Source organism: Coffea eugenioides, chromosome 6, assembly GCF_003713205.1.
Source record: "Coffea eugenioides isolate CCC68of chromosome 6, Ceug_1.0, whole genome shotgun sequence".
Taxonomy (NCBI): domain Eukaryota; kingdom Viridiplantae; phylum Streptophyta; class Magnoliopsida; order Gentianales; family Rubiaceae; genus Coffea; species Coffea eugenioides.
This window is the reverse complement of record NC_040040.1, coordinates 50,777,322-50,795,583: the sequence shown is the minus strand read 5'-3', so window position 1 is coordinate 50,795,583 and position 18,262 is coordinate 50,777,322. Positions and strand designations below refer to the sequence as shown.

The 18,262-nt window shown below is 36.6% G+C and overlaps 1 pseudogene; it reads left to right on the top strand.

Moving 5' to 3' along the window:
- LOC113774388 overlaps nucleotides 1–17,717 on the top strand; it is a 135,403-nt pseudogene extending 117,686 nt beyond the window's left edge.
- The last annotated feature ends 545 nt before the right edge of the window (nucleotides 17,718–18,262 follow it).

Sequence of the window (18,262 nt, the reverse complement as noted above, 5' to 3'; positions counted from 1 at the left end):
CTTATTTTGTTACTTTTATTGATGATCATTCCAAGAAACTATGAGTTTATACCTTGAAAACAAAAGATCAAGTGTTTGGTAAGTTTAAAGAATTTCAAGCTTTGGTCGAAAGGTAAACTGGAAGAAAGTTGAAATGCATCCAGATAGATAATAGGGGTAAGTATCGGGAACCATTTAAAAATTATTGTAAGCAATAGGGAATTAGGCAATAGAAGACGCCTCAGCTAAATGGTTTGGCTGAGAGAATGAACAAAACATTGATGGAAAGAGTTAGATACGCACTTATAGAGTCGAAACCGCCAAAGTCCTTTTGGGGTGAGGCTTTGTATACTATTGTTCATATTATTAATATGACTCTAACTGTTGCTTTGCAGGGTGATTTTCCAAAAAATGTTTGGACTAGTAAAAACATCTCGTATGATCATTTGAGAGTCTTCGCTTGCAAAGCTTATGTTCATGTTCCAAAAGATGAGAGGTCAAAGTTACATGCAAAAAGTAGACCATGCATCTTTGTTGGCTATGGCCAAAATGAGTTTGGTTACAAACTGTATGATCCAATTGTGAAGAAACTTATAAGAAACCATGATGTTGTGTTTCTTGAAAATCAAACCATTGATGATATTGGGAAAACAAGCTCCGAGACAATGGTATAGGAAGTTTGAGTCTGTTATGCAACAGCAAGGCTAAAAGAAAACCACTTTTGATCATTGTGTGTTTGTACAAGGGTTCTCACATGATGATTTTATTATTTTGCTGCTCTATGTTGATGATATGCTTATCGTTGGTCAAAGTGCTTCTAGAATTACTAAATTGAAGCTGGAGTTGAGCAAGTCTTTTGCTATGAAAAACTTAGGACTAGCAAAGCAAATTCTTGGTGTAAGAATTTTGCGAGACAGGAACATAAGAAAACAGGAACGTAAGGCAACTTTGGTTATCACAGGAAAGGTACATTGAAAAGGTGCTTCAAAGGTTTCAAATAAAGAAGGCTAAACCTGTTAGCACTCCTTTTGCAATGCATATGAAGTTGAGCATCTCACAATGTCTCTTTATTGAAGAAGACAAGGAATATATGAAAAAGGTTCTTTATTCATCTGTGGGTTGGCAGTCTTATATATGCGGTGGTGTGTACAAGGCCTGACATAGCTCATGCAGTCAGTACCGTGAGCCAATTTCTCTCAAAACCTAGGAGAGAACATTGGAATGCCGTGAAAAGGATTTGAAGATATCTCCGTGGTACTTCAGATTTGAAACTTTATCTTGGAAGTGGAAAATTAGTCCTCACTAGTTATACTGATACTGATATGGCTGGAGACATTGATACAACAAAGTCTATTTTGAGTTACTTGATTACTTGTGCAGGGGGAGCAGTTCTTGGCAATCTAGATTGCAAAAATGTGTTGCATTGTCAACCATTGAAGCCGAATTTATTGCAGCTACCGAAGCATGCAAGGAGTTGCTATGGTTGAAGAAGTTTCTAAGGGAACTTGGTTGCCCTCAAGAGAGATATAGGTTGTTTTGTGACAATCAAAGTGCAATTCATCTTGGAAAGCATCCAACTTTTCATTCTAAATCTAAACATATTGATGTGTTGGATGAAAAGTTGATAGAACTTGAGAAGATACATATGGATGACAATGGTACTGATATGATGACCAAGTCATTGCCAAAATGAAAGTTTGGATTATGTTGCCCACTTATCAGGATGGCAAGTTCCTCCACATAGTCGGGAGGGGGGAGATTTGTTGGGTTTTTGGGCACTCAACTCATGTCAAAAAGTCCAAAATTAATGGCTAATTGTCTAGGCCCATTAAGGCAAAGAAATTTCAGCAAGTTTCTGGTTTGAGCAGTTATGGTAAATTGACGGAATGACATAGCAAACAACATTTGATTGGCCTGAATTTTAACCGAAGGTAGAGGACATCCAGTTCTACGTTCTGAATGGTGAAGATCTGATTTCAATGGTTCAATCTTTAGTTCTAAATTTCGGACTGCTGCTGTTTTCTTGTCAAGTTTTTCACAGCTTTTGTTCTTTATTTGGGATTTGGTGACTTTGTTGATTGTTTAAGACCATATCTCAATTTTGTACTTGCTGAAAGTTGTACTCTACTTTTAATTGGTGATGATGGAGTAATTTGTGGTAAGTTCAAGAGTCTCGTGGTTTTTCTTCTTCACATTAGAGAGGTTTTGCATGTAAAAATTCTTGTGTCTTCTTGTGATTTTTTTTTTTTTTTTTTTGTGTTTGTGGGTTGATTTATCTTCCTTTAGTTGCTGGATTTTTTGTCTTGCTTAATGCTCCTAATCTGCTCTAACGAATTGGGGAGGTTTTTCGCTGCGTGTTGCAGTTATTTGAAACCTAGTACCTCCCATCAATGATAAACCTTCTCCAGTTTGCTAGCATGATCCATTATTTCTATGGACGAAACCTTTCGGAGTCCGTTTGAGTTTCTTTTGAGTATGGTAGCTTAATAAAATTTCTTTTTTTTTAACCCCACTAATTTGTAATTGCGGCCTCAACTCACCAAAAGATGATGTTCAGATTTGGTAATGGATTTAGGAATATTTTGTTTTTAACCCCACTTATAACTCACTGTCGACGAAGAAGCATAGTAAGGGGCTAACTTTTGCAACTCTACCCGGCAGGAAAAAAGGCCAAAGTGAAATTACTCTAGAGTCCACCTCCAATCTAGAGTCTAGAGTCTAGACGTTACTCTTTCTTTATGTTTCGTAAAAATTATGGGCATGATGGCAGGCGAATTGCTATGTAAGCTTTCAAACTTTTCCTTGATGAATGAATTAAGGTGGCGTTTGGTTCGCACATCGGAATCGGATTCGGATTCGGAATCGGATATCTTGGGTTTGGGAATGAGGTCATTCATTCCAATACATTTGTTTGGTTCAAGTACCTAGAATGTGTATCATTATTATAGTTGATGTTTGGTTCGTCGACTCTTTCGGAATGGAATATAATAAATATATTATAAATTCCATCGTAAATAATAGTTATTGGCTCTTTGTAAATGTGATATAAGAAATTTTCACTAATTAAATATATTAGTATAAATGTATTAGTAAATTTAGATAATAATATTATCATTATAAGTTTGTAACTAATTAAATTAAATATTATATATATAATTAAATGTAAATATATAATTATATAATTATATAATATATACAAATATTAATTATGCTAATATTTTATATAAATATAATATATATTACATATTATATATAGTTATTATTATATATTATTATATTTAAAATAATTATTATTATAATTATATAACTTATTAATATTACATACATGTATATATTATAATTATATGCACATATAATATACATTTATAAATATACATATATATTATAAATATAATATTATATAGTATTAATAAATTAATAATATATATTATATAAGTATAATTATATTTAACTAAATAATTATAATATATAATTATATAATACAATAACATCATTATTATAAGTTTGTAACTAATTAAATTAAATATTATATATATAATTAATTATAATTATACAAACGCTATAAAATAAATACATAATTATAATTATATAATATATAAATATGAATTGTACTCATATTTTATATAAGTATAATGCATATTAATATTAGATATAGTAATTATTATATATTATTGCATTTAAAATAATAAATATAAATATAAATATAATTATATAATTTATTAATATTATATACATGTGTATATTATAATCATATGCACATATAATATGCATTTATAAATATACATATATATTATAAATATAATATTATATAATATTAATAAATTTATAATATATATTATATAAATATAATTATATTTAACTAAATAATTATAATATATATTTATATAATGTACTAATATTATAATTATAATATATTATAATATATGTATATATTATAATATATAATATATATAATATATATAAATATTAATTATATCATTGTATAATTATAATATGTAATTGGATTTGTTTCTTGGAATCAAACTTGGGAATCGGACAAAACCCACCAAATACTTGGGAATGGAGAAACGCCAAATTTTTAGAAATCATTCCAAGATTTCAATTCCCATTCCAGTGAACCAAACACCATTTATGGGGTTCATTCCATTCTCCGAATCCGATACCCTCTTACCAAACGCCCCCTAAATACTGTAAACCGCGTAATTAAGTTATACGTTGTCTGCTTCGTCTTTGACTCCATTACAGCTTTCATTAATTATTCTACCAAGAGCATTTATTGGCATTATACTCTTGCTTGCATTTCTCATCTACAAGTGCCAACGAAGGCATTTATCGGTATATGATGCTATAGAAGAGTATCTCCAAAGTCGCAACAACTTAATCCCTATCAGGTACTCCTATAAACAAATCAAGAAGATGACCAACACCTTCAAAGAAAAGTTAGGAGAAGGTGGTTATGGTTGTGTATACAAAGGAACATTGCGTAGTGGTGAACTAGTAGCAATCAAGATGTTGAGCAAGTCCAAAGCTAATGGCCAAGAATTCATCAATGAGGTTGCAGCTCTTGGAAGAATTCACCACGTTAATGTGGTGCGATTAGTGGGGTTTTGTGTAACTGCCTCAAAGCATGCACTTGTCTACGATTACATGCCTAATGGATCCCTAGAAAAGTTCATTTTCTCCGAACGTCTGGATGGAAATCCATTAAGTTGGAAGAAGGCAACCGAGATCGCCATGGGTGTAGCTCGAGGGATTGAATACTTGCATCAAGGCTGCAGCATGCAAATTTTGCATTTTGACATAAAGCCACACAACATCTTACTTGATGAGAATTTCACGCCAAAGGTTTCTGACTTTGGACTAGCTAAATTACATCCTGTTCAAAATAATACTGTAAGTCTAACTGCTGTGAGAGGAACATTAGGATACATGGCTCCAGAATTGTTCTACAAAAGGGTTGGAAAAGTCTCATCCAAGGCTGATGTATATAGCTTCGGAATGCTACTTATGGAGTTGGTAGGAAGGAGGAGAAACCTTAATGCACATGCTGGGCATTCAAGCCAAATGCACTTCCCTTCATGGATATATGACAAATTTGACCAAGGAGAGAACCTGGAAATTGAAGATGCAACTGAAGATGAAAACAGAACTGCAAGAAAATTAATTTTGATTGCATTGTGGTGTATACAGATGACGCCAGATGATCGGCCTTCAATGAGAGAAGTGGTGGAAATGCTACAGGGTGATCTCACAGCCTTGCGGTTGCCACCAAAACCTCTGTTTTATTCCCCTCGGCTGGTGCAGAGCAATAGCTATAGTAGTACTTGCGAAGAGTCAACAGGTGAGTCTGTATCTCTTGAAGAAACAGAGTAAGATGATGCAGCTTAATGATCTAAATGTCAATGTCACAGCCTAGACAATGTCCCTGTTTGCTATACAATCATCTAGTCATGTAATATATATATAGCTCGTAACATTTTGAACTTGCATAGATATATATGTGACTATAAATAATGGCAGAGTCATGACTTCAAAGTTAGAAGGGTCAATTATTATTGCCATGTGAAATGTAGTACTAATAATTTACGATCAAAGAATGTCTATAAAGTATTATAATATAGCAGTAAAGGGTTTGGAAACGGTTTAAAAAAAATTCGGATTTACATCAATGTATATATATATATATATATATATATCTTGACTAGATCCCACGTTCTTGTGAAACATAGGACTTGTAAATTTTAACTTGCTTAGGGAAGCAATGCATGTAAGAAAATTTTAAAATTTTATGGGAGTAAAGTATATAAGAAAGATAATTTCAAATATTTTAGGGGAACACATGGAGATTAACTTAAAAAATTTACAAACTTTTTAAGCTAAAAAAAAAAGAAAAAATCTCTCAAAGTTTGAGGTGGGGTACTGCCCACCCTCAAGAAATTGTAACTCCGTCGCTAACTAAAAGTCACAATATTCTTTCATTCGTGCCGTTGCCTGCCTAAATTCAGTGGGCTTTTTCACGTTAGGCTGGTCAAAACTGTCAAAATTGTATTTTTTTGGTTACTTTATTTTGTGACCTTTCCAGTCAAGCTGATTCAGAGCAGTGTATGAGTTTTTACTTTCTTTATCTGAAAACTGAGGAAGCATAAATATTGAATTTACTCCTTTTTATTTTCCCTTGGTGGTTATTCAGGGCAAATCCCTTGCCTTGATTTGACCAACAAGTCATATTGCATCTCATAATAAACCACAACTCTCAATGTACCATCCAATATTTATATATCTCAGCTTTTAGTATTCTTTTTTGTCATAGATGCTGTCCATTTTGAGCCTCTTAAATCACGATGTTTAATTGTATATGATAAACCTTCTCCAGTTTGCTTGCATGATCCATTATTTCTATGGACGAAACCTTTCGGAGACCGTTTGAGCTTCTTTTGAGTATGGTAGCTTAATAAACTTTCTTTTTTTTTTAACCCCACTAATTTGTAATTGTGGCCTCAACTCCCCAAAAGATGATGTTCAGTTTTGGTAATGGATTTAGTAATATTTTGTTTTTAACCCCACATAGTAAGCGGCTAACTTTTGCAACTTTACCCCGCAGGAAACAAGGCCAAAGTGAAGTTATTGTCTTATCCTGTCTTAATCTCCTGTTTTCCGTTATAATCCTCCATCCTTGGAGTCCACCAAGTCCAATCTAAAGTCTGTAGTCTAGACGTTACTCTTTCTTTATATTTCGTAGAAAGTCTATCAGTTGGAATGTGGAGCATTTATCTTCAAGCAAGCAGAATCCAAGATACTTGTCACCTATAAGTGCCAACGGAGGCATTTATCGATGTATGACGGTATAGAAGAGTATCTCCAAAGTCGCAACAACTTGATCCCTATCAGGCACTCCTACCAACAAATCAAGAAGATGACTAACAATTTTAAGGAAAAGTTAGGAGTAGGTGGTTATGGTTGTGTATACAGAGGAAAATTGTGCAGTGGTCGACTAGTAGCAATCAAGATATTGAGCAAGTCCAAAGCTAATGGTCAAGAATTCATCAACGAGGTTGCAACTATCGGGAAAATTCACCACATTATTGCGATGCGATTAGTGAGATTTTGTGTTACTGCCTCAAACCGTGCACTCGTCTATGATTACATGCCCAATGGATTGCTATAAAATTTCATTTCCTCCAACGGTCTAGATGGAAATCCAATAAGTTGGAATAAAGCCATCGAGATCACCATGGGTGTAGCTCGAGGGATGAATACTTGCATCAAGGCTGCAGCATGCAAATGTTCCTTTTTGACATAAAATCACACTTCAGTCTGATTGCTGTGAGAGCAACATTAGGATACATGGCTCCAGAGATATAGAGATATCAAGCCAATTTCCTAACACTACGATAGCTACAAAAGAATTGTCCTACGTAGCTCTATATCTCTGGATGAAACAGTGTAGATAAAGCAGCCAATGATCTGAATTGATAAACTAATTGCAATTTAACTTCGAAAAATATCAATTTTACTGACTATGTAATATGTAACATATTATAAGTTGTCAATGCTTTCCAAGATTTGATTGTGCCTGTGCGAATACGTTTCTTCGCTCTTCTCCTTCCACCATAAATCCTAGGCGTATGCAATATACCTGTTTTCTGCACAATTATCTAGTCATCTAAAATCTCATCAATATTTTTCGAGCAACATTTTGAACTTATGTAGACATCCGTGACATTAAAAGTCATTGTGTCAGCACCAAACTTAATGCATTGGCTTTCCTAGGCTAGACTCTTCAAAACTGTTAAGAAAGATATTTGCTTTTGGCTGTCTTAGCTTCTGAATATTTTCTTTTTTTTAGATTCTGAATATTATATAATCGTTCAACCCTATTCTTGTCGCTGATTTTCTTGTTCGGGAGCCAACCTGATCCAGAGCCGCGTATGAGATTATTTTTTCTTTTTGTGGAAAACGAGGAAGCATGAAAAATAATCAGTTTACCCTCCCTATTATTTTTTCCCTTTGGTTTTTATCCCTTCGATAAATCTTCTTCAGTTTATTTGCAAGTATCGATAGTTGAATGGACAAACAGTCCGTTTACAAGTGTCGGGAGTGTCATCTAGTTTCAGAAGTTTTATATACATGATTGGTGACAGGTGTCGAACCTGTGCAATAATAATTACCTACTCAAGAAAAATATAAATTTTGTGTATAGCGGTGAGTAGGGTCGAATCCACAGGGAACGGGTAGGAAATTGTTTCTTTCAAAGTCAATAGAACAAAATTGGGGGATTTTTAATGGGAGGCAAATAAAAAATAAGAATAAAAATAAAGCAAACTAAATTCAAAACTAATTCTCAAAGCACAAGTTACTAAAAGTAGCAATTAATAAAATTCTACCCAAAGGATCAACTGCTCAGACACGGTCCAATTAAATGATCATCGATGCAAAGATATTTTATTCATCAATCACTAGGTTGGTTATAACTATCAACAAGTTCTTAAGGTACGATCATTGACTGCTTCTCTAACCAGAAAACAACCCTAGGTACGACCGTAGGAATTTAATTATTCAGTTGTATTAAAGCTAGAAGAACCCAACCCTGACCAATAAACACGCTAAGAGGGTTTATTTAAATCAGATCTTACGTTTCCCCAACATAAAACCAATTATGGTGGTTGCCACTAGGTATCAACTAAACGAACAATTACGGATTCAATTTAGTTAATGTGACAGTAGGCTATTAGATTAAATCAAAAATCCGCCCGTTGATATTCAATTAATAAAATATCCATGAACAATTAATTCAGGAAACGCATGAATAGCAACAAATTGAAAGAAATAATGAAGATTCGATTAGATCTCACATATATTATGGACTACGCCCTCGCATCAACGTTTAGGTAGAGGAGAAAATTAACCGCTTCTCATCGTGTCAATCCCACGTGATTTAATTGAATTCATTCAATTAATTACCGAAGAGTTGGGGAAGGTGAATTAATTGAAGAAACAACAGAGAAGACCCTGACTTCGCCTTCGTTTTGGAGCGCAATTACAAAGCAAAAGGCTAACCTTTTGCTAAAATATAATTAATTACCAGAATTGTCCAGAGCAAGGGTTAAAAGTCAAAAGGAAAAAGACGTCTGGCCTATTCTAATTGCTACTGAAGAGAAGAAAAAAGGGAAAAAGCGTCTGATGCTACAAAAAACAAAAAAAAAGCAAACATCTGATACTATATTTGAAAACCAAAGCCAATGTCCAGTAACCGCCGCAGGAGAAGTCCACCCAAAAAAGTCCTCTTCAAAGCTTTTCTCTTTTGGGGTTTTAATCCCATGTGTCTGGTCCACGTGGGCCACTTTTGGTTTCCTGATGTTCCACTTGTTTTGTCAGTCCCGCGGTCCGGCTTTTAGGTGTAACTCTTCAGTTTCTGGTATGGGCACGCCATGAAATAGAGAGTCTTCTGAAAATTTGCCTCGTGAAAACACTTTTTACACCAATCACCTACAATTCATACAAATATGAAATATGAGCAACATCACAATACTTTGCACGGTAAGTAGCCAAAATTAGGACAAAATAACAGTGTAAAATGTGCCAAATAATTGCTCTATCAAATCCCCCTACACCTAGACAATGCTTGTCCTCAAGTATTTTGAAGCTCAGAAGCACAATCAAGGTAGCCACGGTATCATAGTCGTCTATATTTAACACAAACATCCCGCATTCCCGACAATATCGCCGAAATTAGAAAATACCAGACAGGTAATTAGCCCAAGGATATAAATAATATTATACGTCACCTTCAAGAGAATATGTAAATACTAGGAACACTCAAATCAACATCACGAAATGGAATTACCATAGACTTGCACATTTATCACATCTCCACCACTAAAAAGTGAACTAAATATATCATTTTTTGAGTCAAATATAAATTTTTATTTATTATGATAAATCATTTATACATTGTCAATATATACATTAGTAGTAAGTTTGAATGTATTCTGTATGTGCATAGTTTACAGTTCAACTCCAAATTGAGATAATGTGATATACATCAAGTCTTGCTAATGTATTGATAGGGTATTATTTGCTAGCAATTTTATTACTAATTTTTCCTTTTATTCCTGCCAAATATTGTTTTAATTATTAATATCTACTTATATTTGGTATTTGAAATTAATTTCAGAGATTGGAGTAGAAAACTACAAAAAAAGGAGGGACTTGCTCCATAAGTGGGAGACTTCAAAAAGGTCCCATGGACCTGGCCCACAAGGAGGGAAAGGCTGAAGAAGCATGGAGTAGGGCATGGCCCTTTGGTACTCTTGGTTGACTTAGGCGGCGGGGACCATGGAGAATAAAGCTCTGTTTTCAAACTCGGACCGGCCGGTCCGGTCCGACTGGTCAAACCGGGAACAGGCCAATTGTCCGGTCCGAGCTAACTTTAAAAACCGGGAAATTAAAAGTTCGGTCAAATCAGGTCAAAACCCGGGTTTGACCCGGTTTGACCGGGAAAAATAAGAACCGGGTTCCACCATGCATCTCAGATCTCACGCAAGGAAAGGAAAGAGAGGGACCCGCATCTCCTTGGCTCCTTGTGCCCAGCCCAAAATCCCAAAACGCAACCATTTTTGTAATGGGACATGCATGCACAGTTGATTACTGCTGCAGTGCTGCTACATCCTGGCCACAACTCGCTCGCACGTGTTCATACAACATCCATATCTTCTTGTTGCCCCCTCTCCATGCATGTATGTAGATTTTTTTTTTCTTGAAGGTCAAAATATTTTTAATATTATATTTTGATCCCTAGGTTATTAAAAATTATTAATATATCTCAAATATTTCATACTTTATAAATATTATCTTAAAATTTGGTATTATTTTTTAATTAAATCTATAATTTTAATTCTAAACTTGTTAATACTCATTAAATAATATAAATTGCTATTTGACTGTTCTAATTTATTTGTATTTTCTTGTTAAATATATTTGAAACATCAAATATGTATGAATATACCTTTATTAATATCAATATATTATTAGATATTATATATATAATATTTTAATTTTTAAATAATTTTTATTTATGACGTCATCCGGTTCGACCCCTATCGACCCCCGGTCGACCCCATTGACCTCGGCCGAGTCGTTATCCGGTCCGGTTCTGAAAACATAGGAATAAAGGGATAAGAAGCTTTAGTCATTTTGGGGGGCTATATAGGGAGAAAAACGTACAGAGGCGGGGGCGGCTCTGATCACTAGCTCTTAAGATAGTCTTAGTTTTAGTTTTTCATTTCCTTTCCCTTGGTCAAGCACACGCCAACTGTTCGACAATATTCTCCAATAGAAAAAATATCTTTTATTCCTTGCTTTCTAGTAAAAAAACGTAATACCTTTGCAATCAATTAATTTGCGTAAAGATTTATTTATGCGGCGTGGCTAAACCTTCCATCTAGTCAAAGATCAACTCGACGACGCAGTCCCGAAAATCTGTGAAATCTAATTAGTTTTCACGCGTTCCTTAATTTATTAATATTTGCACGTTATCTACTTGAATTTTCATGGGATTATTTTATTAATTGGATGTCAAGGGTCCGATGTTCAATGTGATTTATTAATCTCGTACCAAATTAGTCAATTAAATCCGTAATTGTTTGATTGATTAATATTAGTGGCAACTAATGTGTTTACACATTAGGGGAACGTGCAATCTAATTTAAATAACTCACGTAGCGTGTTATTGATTAGGGTTAGGTTTTTCTAGTTATTAATGCAATTGGAAAATAATTCCTACGGTCGTACCTAGGAGTATTTTCTAGTTAGGGGGGATCAATGGTCGTTCCTTGATTATCAATAAATTAAAAAAAAATTGGTCGTTAGAGTTCATCGGCGATTATAACTAGCCTATTAATAAATTAAGTGAACCTCCCTTGCATCAATGATCAGATAAATGGACTGTGTCGGAGTAGTTGTATTCTTGGCTATAATTTATTTATTCTTGATTTAATTCCTGCTATATTCGTGCTAGTTAATTATTCATTTTTAGTTGAATTGTTTAATTGTTTTTAGTTTCATTCCAGTGAAATTCCCCCTTACCCATTGGAATTTAAAGTAGACAAATATCCTCAATCCCTGAGGAGACGACCCTATTTGCCACTGTCTACTATTCAGTAATTTTTGTCAACTAATTAATTCTGGTATATCTGATTAAGCAAACTCTTCGGGAACAGGGTGAATTAAATAACCCATTGCACAGCTAGAGTCCCTGCTCCAGTACTTAGAATTAATTATTGACTGTTTTTAGTGGTATTTAGATTTTTAATATTATTATTGTACAGGCTCGACACATTGTCAATTTTTGACGCTGTTGCCGGGGACTGACGTTAATTATTTGTTTCTTTTTAATTTTAATTTTGTTCTAATTTTCTGGTATTTTTCTAGTTTATGCCTCGATCTTCTTCTACAGGCAAATTAATTTTTGATCCTGAAGTAGAGAAGACCACGCGTAGAACGAGAAAAGAAACCAGACAGCTCAGAAAGGCGTACTCCAGTGCCGTATCTTAGAGACCTGAGCCAGAAGCTGAACCAGCAGATTTGTTTGGTGACACTTCGAGTGACTCGGATCAAGAGGAAGTCACCATGGCAAATGCACAAACACTAAGGGAGTCGGCGGCGCCTAATTTAAATCAGCAACCTTTGTGCATTATTTTTCCTAGTTTAAATGATAACACATCTTTTGAGTTAAAATCCGGCCTAATTCATCTCTTACCATCATTCCATGGTTTACCAGGTGAGGAGTCGTATAAACACTTGCAAGAATTTGATGTAGTTTGCAACAGCATGAAGCCCTCGGGAATCTCAGAAAAGCAGATAAAAATGAGGGCTTTCCCTTTCTCTTTGAAGGACTCCGCAAAAAACTGGCTGTACTACCTGCCACCAGGTAGTATCACCACGTGGGATCAGTTGAAGAAGAAATTATTAGACAAATATTTTCCTGTGTCTCGAGCTGCGAGTCTAATGAAGAAGATTTACGGTATCAAACAACATCCAGAAGAGTCTCTCAATGAATACTGGGAAAGGTTTAAGAAACTGTGCATCAAATGCCCCCAGCATCAGATAAGTGAGCAACTGCTCATTCAGTATTTCTATGAGGGGCTACTCTTCAGGGATAGGAGTATAATCGATGCTGCAAGTGTAGGAGCGTTAGTGAACAAGACTCCTCGGGCAGCGTGGGAGTTGATCGAGGGGATGGCTGAAAATTCACAGCAGTTTGGTTCAAGAGAGGATGCCCCGACCCGTAGGGTGAATGAGGTAGAAACATCCTCCATCCAGCAACAAATTTCTGAATTGACATCCTTCGTGCGATAATTAGTTGTAGGAAGTGCCTCACAAGCCATGGTGTGTGGGGTATGTGCTGCCTTGGGTCATTCTACAAAGATGTGTCCACTAGTTCAAGAGGAAAATGTAGAACAAGTGAACATGGCCGGCCATGTGCCCGCGCCAAGAAAGCAGTACGACCCTTACTCAAGCACCTACAATCCTGGTTGGAGAGATCATCCCAACCTCAGCTATGAAGGGAACAGGCAGTCAAATTTCATACCAAATAGGCAACAAGGATACCAGCAGCAGTTCCAGCCTCGCCAACCACCACCCCCTTCGAACTCAAGCCCGTCCATGAAAGAGATGATGAAGCAATTACTCGCGAATCAACAAAAGACGGATTCAGACCTGCAAAGCATGAGGAATCAACTGGGGCAAGTGCAATCATTGCAAACTCAGGTAAATCAAATGGCCATCGCGATCAACAGTTTGGAGTCCCAGGTTCAAGGGAAGTTGTCATCTCAACCTGAGTTGAACCCGAAGAATGTAAGTGTAATGACCTTGAGAAGTAGCAAGGAAGTCCAAGGACCCGAACCGGTGATTCCTAAGAATAAGGACGAGGAACGAATCGAGAAAGAGTTGGAAGAGGAAGGCAGAGACACCAGAGATCCCAAGGTAACTCCAGATCCAATCATTATAGTTGGAACTAATCTACCTCCTTTTTCCAAGCAGGTTGGAAAAACCAAAGAAGCAGGACAAGGAGAAAGAGGTCCTGGAAATATTTCGCAAGGTGGATATCAACATTCCCCTACTAGATGCAATTAAACAAGTGCCCAGATACGCAAAATTTTTGAGAGACTTGTGTGTCAACCGAAGGCAGTTGAAAGGAGATGAGCGAATGGTAGTGGGAGAGAACGTGTCAGCAATCTTACAAAGGAAACTTCCACCGAAGTGCGGGGACCCAGGTATGTTTACTATTCCCTGTAGGATAGGTAACACCTTGATTGGTAGGGTCATGTTGGATTTAGGAGCCTCAATTAATGTCATGCCAAAATCTATATATGCTTCATTGAATTTAGCCCCTTTAAAAGAAATTGGGATAATAATCCAACTGGCTGACCGAACCAATGCATACGCTGACGGGTTGATTGAAGATGTTTTAGTGAAAATTAATGAATTGATTTTCCCTGTTGATTACTATGTGCTTGATATGGATGACGAATACTCCCATAACCCGTCACCGTTACTGTTAGGCAAACCCTTTTTGAGCACAACCCGAACCAAAATTGATGTAAATAAGGGTACTTTGTCTATGAAATTTGATGGTGATATTGTTCATTTTAACATTTTTGAAACCATGAAATATCCTGTAGAATCACATGCTGGCTCTGTTTTCTCTATAAATGTTATTGACCATGTCGTACGAGAAGTTTTTGAAATTGAAGGCAGGGATGAGCTGGAAGTCGCCTTGATCAGGCACTTGAGTCAGAGATGACGTCTGGAGTAGAGTTGAGTGAAGAGTTCAAATGTGTGATTGGAGCGTTGCAAACGTTGCCAACCACAAAAAATAAGGTATGGTCTCGCACCCGTTTTTACACTTGAACCTCACCAAAGGCTACTTCTATTTGTGGTGCAAGCACCTGTCTTAGAGTTGAAACCCCTGTCGACACACCTTAAGTATGTATACTTAGGTGAGGGGGAGACACTCCCGGTAATCATCTCACGAGCTTATCAGAAGTTCAAGAAAACAAACTATTTCAGGTGCTGCGGGAACATAAGCAGGCGATAGGATGGACCATCGCCGACATCAAGGGAATTAGCCCCGCCGTATGTATGCACCGGATTCGACTCGATGAGGATGCTAAACCTATTCGGCAGACTCAAAGGAGACTAAATCCTCTTATGATGGAGGTAGTGAAGAAAGAGATCTTGAAACTACTGGACGTGGGGATAATCTTTGCAATATCAGATAGCCCCTGGGTAAATCCAGTACAGGTGATCCCAAAAAAGGCAGGGGTAACGGTGGAGTCAAATCAAGAGGGTGAACTCGTACCAGTTCGAAAGCCCACCGGGTGGCGGCATTGTATCGATTATAGGAAGCTAAACGCCGTCACGAAAAAGGATCATTTCCTTCTCTTTTTTATTGATCAAATGGTAGAGCGATTAGCAGGTCGAGCTTACTGTTGCTTTTTGGATGGATTTTCAAGTTATTTCTAGATTGCCATTGCACCCGAGGACCAGGAGAAGACAACCTTCACGTGCCTGTTTGAAACATTTGCATATCGAATGATGCCATTTGGGCTATGTAATGCACCTGCTACCTCCCAACGGTGCATGGTAAGTATATTTTCAGAGTATGTTGAAAAGATTATTGAGGTTTTATGGATGATTTCAGTGTGTATGGGAAAAAATTTGATAACTGTCTAGATAACCTCAAATTAATTTTGATAAGGTGCATAGAAACTAATCTCGTGCTTAATTGGAAAAAATGTCACTTTATGGTTGAGCACGGGATAGTTTTGGGTCATGTAGTGTCGTCCAAGGGTATTGATGTTGATAAGGCAAAAATAGATGTTATAACTACTTTATCTTACCCCGCGAGTGTGCGGGAAGTGCGGTCTTTCTTGGGTCTTGCAGGTTTCTACAGAAGATTTATCAAAAATTTCTCGAAGATTGGAGCGTCACTGTTCCAACTTTTGCAGAAGGAGGTGTCCTTCGAGTTCGATAAAGCATGTAAGGGGGCGTTTGATAGGTTGAAGGAGTTATTGACCTTCTCACCTATTATCCAACCTCCTGATTGGAACCTACCGTTCGAGATCATGTGCGATGCCAGCGATTATGCCGTGGGTGCAATGCTGGGTCAAAGAGTGGGAAAAGCAGCCCATGCTATCTATTACGCATCTCGAGTCTTAAACGGAGCTCAGTTGAATTATTCGACCATCGAAAATGAGCTTTTAGCTGTTATTTTTGCTTTAGAGAAATTTCAATCCTATTTACTTGGTGCTAAAGTTATTATTTTTTCTGATCATACAGTATTGCGGTACCTGTTAACCAAGAAAGAGACGAAACCACGACTTATAGATGGATACTGTTGCTTCAAGAGTTTGACCTGAAGATTAGAGACAAGAAAGGGGCAAAAAATCTGGTAGCAGAACACTTAAGTCGAGTGCAAGTCGTAGAAGAAGATATCCCATTGAGAGAAACTTTCCCCGATGAGCATTTATTTTCTGTTAATTTATCCTTGCCTTGGTATGCAGATATTGTTAATTTTCTAGTCACTGACAAGTTTCTTGCAGGATGGCCTAAGGCAAAAAGGGACAAGTTAAGGAGTGATGCAAAGTCTTACATCTGGGATGACCCTTACCTCTGGAAGCGTGGTGCCGACCAAATCATCCGTAGATGTGTAAGTGAAAATGAATTCCAATCCATTTTAGGTTATTGTCACTCTTTTACATGTGGAGGTCACTTTGGATCAAAGAGGACGGCTCGTAAGATTCTAGAGAGTGGATTCTATTGGCCGACATTCTTCAAAGATGCCTACTCATTTTGTAAGTTATGTGATAAGTGTCAACGAGTAGATAATATTTCTCGGAGGGATCAGATGACCCAAATTCCAATGATTTTTGTTGAGATTTTTGACGTTTGGGGTATTGATTTTATGGACCCTTTTCCTTCGTCTTATGGTTTTCTATATATATTACTTGCCATAGACTATGTTTCAAAATGGGTGGAAGCAAAGCCCGTCCGGGCTAATGATTCCAAAGTGGTTGCAGAATTTGTCAAATCTAATATTTTTGTCCGCTTTGGGATCCGCGAGCGATTGTAAGTGATCGGGGTACCCATTTCTGCAACAAGACGATTGCTGCGCCTTTCAGGAGGTATGACGTCTTACATAAGGTATCTACATCCTATCATCCTCAAACAAATGGTCAGGCGGAAGCATCGAACCGAGAGATCAAGTCAATTTTAGAAAAGATGGTTCGATCCGATAGGAAGGATTGGAGTATGAGACTTGAAGATGCCTTATGGGCATATAGAACGGCGTACAAGACGCCAATCGACATGTCCCCTTATCGTTTGGTATTTGGGAAGTCATGCCACTTCCCCGTCGAGTTCGAGTATAAAACATTTTGGGCGGTCAAGCAATGCAATATGGATATTGAGGAGGGCGGAATTCAAAGAAAGTTGCAATTACAGGAATTGGAGGAGATTCGCAACGAAGCCTACGAGAATGCTGTGATTTATAAGGAGAAAAATAAGATATTTCATGACCAGTAGGTCTCTAGGAAGACATTTGAATGTGGGCAAAAAGTTCTATTGTACCACTCGAAATTGAAGTTATTTTCAGGTAAGTTGCGTTCTCGTTGGATCGATCCTTTCGTTATAACTAATGTCTTTGATTATGGTGCAGTGGAGATCCAGAGTTCTAGGACGGAGAAAAAATTTGTGGTGAATGGTCATCGTCTCAAGCCGTATTATGAAGGGGCTCCAGTTGAACGGGTGGAGACGATGCATTTGTAGGACCCGATTTCCTTAATTTAAGCAAATTATGGGCTATGTTTAGCCAAAGACACTAAAGAAAGACGCTCTTTTGGGAGGCAACCCGAATATTGATTTTATTGTTTTTAGTTGTTCATTTCTTTCATTTTGTCGTTTCCCCGTTGGGTAGTATCAATATTAACATTTCCTCCACTGTGACCAGAAAGTGCAGTCTTGACTTGTCCACGCGGTGTTTGTGTCTCTTGAAGTCAGAGGATGTTTACCAATCTTGGCGTGCCCATGCGGTGTTTGTGTCTCCTGAGGTCAGAGAACCTTTTGTAATCTTGGCATGCTTACGCGGTGTTTGACGACCCAAAACATGAATTCAAAAAAAAAATTAATTAATTATTATTATTAAAAGAAAAAAGAAAAGATTATTTTTTTTTAAACCTTCAAAAAAATTTTAATAAAAATTTCAAAAAAAAAAATTTTTTTA